We start from the raw sequence: 5150 nt of genomic DNA on the forward strand, positions 1-5150 counted from the left end.
CGCTTTATTATTGTTTCTTGATTGTTTCCATTTGTTTGGAGCTCAACAAATGTGTTTATTCTCCCTGGGGTTCCTGACTTCCCATAGTGGGCAGAGTTGAATGTAAGCTTCAATTTAATTACAAAAACAGATCAAATGAACGTTTCAGGTTTCCCCTTTATCAACAAAACAGGATGATTGACGAATGAGATAATGTTTATTCATCTTAACTACGCCACTACCACATCATCTCATTCATCTGTGGTGTTTCAATCATCCTGTTTTGTTGATAAAGGGGAAACCCGAAACGTTCATTTGATCTGTTTTTGTAATTAAATTGAAGATTACATTCAACTTCACGTTATTATTTATTTCTTCGAGCTTCGAGCAGCAACATTTACACTACATAGTGGGCAGGGAGATCACTCACTGTGTCTTCTATACCCCTATATCTGGTTTTCAATTTGCTTTTTGTCTTTGTCTTAGAATGAGATTACTTGGTTTTGTCCTTTCCCTTATCGAAGTCCTAGGCTGGGAGGGAAAAAGTCAAATGCATAGTTTTGGGAGGTGATATTTTTTTCCTTGTCAATCACATCTCTTTTATGTATTATTATCTCGAGTAGTCGGTGAGAGAGAGCTCTAATAATGACCTGAGTTAGAGACGATCTTTTTAGGGATCGTGGATAGCTCATACGGTAGAGTCATGCTCTCACCGGCCAGGCGGAGTTGTCGTACCAGTTAGGTCGCGGGTTCATACCCCATCACCATCACCGCCGCGAAAATTTTTTATTCTCTATTGTCTTCTGGCACTTTCCTACTCACTTTTCTGTATAGTTATATTTGTTTGTTTTGGGTATAAAGTAAGCATTTGATTGTGTTCCTCTTAGTGGGATCCTGTGCTTGTGTCTGGATGAGACGGTAATGAACACTTACTTACTGGCGCTGAAATGATCCAAATGTGTCACAAGCGCTGTAAAACCTTTAACTCACTCAACCCTAACACCGACTATATCCGTATTATATAGAGGCTACTATTACGCCGTGCCTATTTATTACCTTTCTCTGAGACAAATTATAGGCGTACTATCAAAGCTACTGTTTTTAGTTTTTGCATGGTAATGATAGTTGAATAAAAACTATCTATGTACATGCTCATTTTTAATATATATTTTTCCAATTTAGTCGTTAACAGCATTGTCTCTGTCTGAAATAAAATTGTAATATATCCTAACAAGCATCATGTCTCGTTCTACATGTTAAGTGGTGCTGTAGGCCCCTTGTAAAGCGCTTGTAGCACGTTTAGTGGATATTGTGCTATATAAAAAAAGCTAAAAAAACTCGAGAGATATGACTGACAGTGACAGTGACAGAGGACAACAGATACAAGGAACATAAACGACAGCTCTCTTGTCACGTTCATTTGGTTGGAGATGATTTTGATTATTGGTGTAAAACGAAGTGTACTTATTTACAAGTCTGATGATCCAAATCGTTCGAGGCTCATTGCTGAAATGCGGACGTAATACTCTTCAACAGCCGTAACGTCACTTCCTTCCTAATGACGCATGGTAACTAAGTAACACTGGCTCTAAACTATCAGAACAATGGCGAACGCCCGTATGAAATATTTCTCCGGCGAACATAAAAGCGTATCCAGAGGGGGGAAAAACATAAATGTGATCATGTTTTTACTTTTACACATTCTGATCACAAGGCATATGAAAAGTTCTAGCCAGCATGAAGAAAGTAATGATTTTCTTTGTTTAGAACCAAGATGGCCGCCGTTGCCGGGCGGCGTGACATCAGACTACTGAATCCAATTGACACAAAAGACAGACCTTGGTTTCCTGATTATTGTTTACAGGATCACGTTGGTAGACAATAAGACGTGATTTAAACGTTTTCTTCTCACGCATTATCATACATGCCGAATTTTACGAATTTTAGACAAATTTCATTGCCAAATACGAAATTTTATGGAAAATTACGAATTTTTAATTATTAGTTGTACTTAAATGATAATAAAATTAATAATAATGATAAGAACAACAACAACAACAACTACTACTACTACTACTACTACTACTACTACTACTATAATAATGATGATAATAATAAAGATAATGATAATAATAATATTGTGGTTGTTCATACACAATTTCAAACTTACGAATTTCCTTGTCATTATCATTATAAGCCAAAAGTGTGTTTGTATATTGAGCTTTGAGCTTTTTTATTTAAATTTTTTTGATATAGCGCTATATCCATTAAATGTGCTCAAAGCGCTTTACAAGGGGTCCCTGGTCAACAGCAACTTTAAACATGTAGGAAAGGACATGACGCCTGTTAGGCGATATTACAATTTTTCAGAAAAAGACAACGCTGTTAACGGCCAGATACTCATTTTACACCTGAGTACGGTGAGAGAATGTGAGTAAAGAGCCTTCTCCAAGGACTCAACTACGCGCCGAGCAAGGCTCGAACCCAGGACCTTCCTATCTGAAAGCGAGTGTCATACTACTAAACCACATAGCCGCCGTAAAGGGTATTTTACCTACCAACCATGTAATTTTTCATATTGATAGATTGATAGCATCTGAAAATTGTAAAGACGAGCAGATAGCGTGAAGAAGAGGTTTATTTGTTTTGGAGAGTTTCACAGATCTAAGTAGTAACACTCCTGGATCCTTTAAGCACCAGTAAGAATGGGTTCAGTTTTATCAATTAGAAATATCATCAGGACGGACGCCTTACACATGTTCAAGTACTTTTTGGTCCCATGGATAAGTGGCCGGCCGCCTTATGCAGTAACAAAATAGATTTTATTTTTTTTAATCGATGGTCAGCGACGAATGCTGGCCGCTACGGCAGGTGGCCGTCTCATACAAGTGGTCTACGGAAATACATAAAAAGGTAGTCATCACATTTATTCACCCTAGTCTACACAGACTCCGGCCCTCCAACACACCTTTAAACAGCTATTTTGTCCCCCCTTGGACTATAAATCATTGCTAAACTTATGAAATAGATGCGGCTATGTGGTCTTGTGGTATGACACTCGCTTTCGGATCGGAAGGTCCTAGGTTCGAGCCTCGCTCGGCGCATGGTTGAGTCCTTGGAAGAGATTCTTTACTCACATTCTCTCACCGAACTCAGGTGTAAAATGAGTACCTGGCCGTTAACAGCGTTGTCTCTGTCCTTTAAAAAATGCAATATGGCCTAACAGGCGTCATAGCTCGTTCTATATGTTACGTGTTGCTGTTGGTCAGGGACCCCTTGTAAAGCGCTTTGAGCACATTTAGTGGATATTGCGCTATATAAAAGCTCATTTTATTTTAAATTTTAAATACACAAGTAGGCAGTCATCAAATCAAGTAAGACCTTTGACCTTTGATAATGGGATACATTACAATCAGGTTTCCTGAACATTTTTGTTCTTGTCTCTGTTAAAAAAAAATGTTTTTACCACGCTTGAAACACTTAACATTATATAAGTTAAGTTGTTAAAGAAGCTTGTGTCCATGTGTCTTGTCTGAGTCTGAGACCATTCTTACAGTAAATTCCCACATAGACATAGTCACAGATTCCCCACCAAGAGAAACACACTCATTGTTGCAATATAAACATAACATACAATAACATAATGGGATTTTTAATTTTTCAAAAATATGATCTTCCTCACTCTAGTTCAATTTGCGGCGCTGTATTGCGGCTGACGCCTGGGTTATTCCAGTCTTCCCTTGGAATAGACCCTAGAGACAAATTTTTCCTATGGGATGAATAAAGTGAATTTATTTATTTTTTTAGTTCTTTAATACTGGAAACATTTAGATATTGTGCCTATGAAATAAACTGTTAAAACATTGATATATGGTCAGTCCTCCTACATGGACGAGAGCGGTGGAAGAAATAGAAAACAAAAATTGAAGGCCGCTGAGAGGTGGTTTCTTGGAAAAATCACGAGAATATCCTGTACAGACAAAGTGACAAACAAGGAAGTCTTGGATCGAGCAGGCAAAAGACGTTCTCTCAGATTCATGAGAGAAAGACAATTGGATTCAATAGTCTGATGTCACGTTGCCCAGAAACGGCGGCCATCGTGGTTCTAAACAAAGAAAATCGGTACATTTTATTCTTCATGCTGGCTAGAACTTTTCATATGTCTTGTGATAAGAATGTGTAAAAGTCAAAATATGATCAGATTTATATTTTTTTCCCCTCTGGATACGCTTTTATGCTCGCCGGAGAAGTATTTCTTAAGGGCGTTCGCCATTGTTCCGATAGAGCCAGTCACTGAGTTACCATGCGTCATTACGAGGGAAGAGACGTTACGACTGTTGAAGCGTATTGTGCAGCCGTATGGTCTAATATTATGACACTTCAGACTGGAAGGGCCAGTCTTCGAGCCACGCATAGTTGAGTCCTTGGAAATGGCTCTTGACTCACAATCTCTCACCAAACTCGGGTGTAAATTGAATACCTGGCCGTTGACAGCGTTGTCTCTGTCAGAAAAAAAATTGTAACTGCCTGACTGGCATTCACCATGTTACGTCCTACATGTTGAATGTAACTTTTGGTTAAGGACCACATGTAAAGCGCGTTGAGCACGTTTTATGGATATTGCCCTTAATAAATAGTTTAGTTTGTTTCTTTATTAAACATTACTCGGCCATATATTCAAATACAGAAAGTGCAATGTTGAGAAAGAGGTCTTGTTGTTGGGGAAAATTGAGAGTAAAAGAAACGGAAGTAGACAATGGGCAGACTATATCGTCGCAGGACACGAACTAGGGGTAAATGAAACAAGCATCGCCGCCTTTCTGTGATAAAGAAATTGGATCCGGACCGGAATTACGCGAAGGCTGCACCGGAATGTGAGGCAGACAATTGCCAAGAATATAAAGAACCGTAGCAAACGGGTCCCTAATCATGCTTTTGAGCGCGGTGTCCGTAAGGCGTACCGTACGATTTTGGACTCGCTACCTGCGGAGGAGTCGGACTGGACATCCCCGTTCAGTCCCCGAGAAGTAAAGAACGGCAAAGCAGCAGGGATAGATGGTGTATATCCCGATATGGTGACGCATCTGGGCCCCAGGGCACGGGCCTGGCTAGCAGAGGCAATGTCTGACGTCCTTGCAAAAGGAAAGCTCCCACACGTGTGAAAGCACGCA

Source organism: Berghia stephanieae, chromosome 8 (genome assembly GCF_034508935.2).
Source record: "Berghia stephanieae isolate SIO BIC M18660-M18661 chromosome 8, UCSD_Bste_1.3, whole genome shotgun sequence".
Classification (NCBI taxonomy): Eukaryota; Metazoa; Mollusca; class Gastropoda; order Nudibranchia; family Aeolidiidae; genus Berghia; species Berghia stephanieae.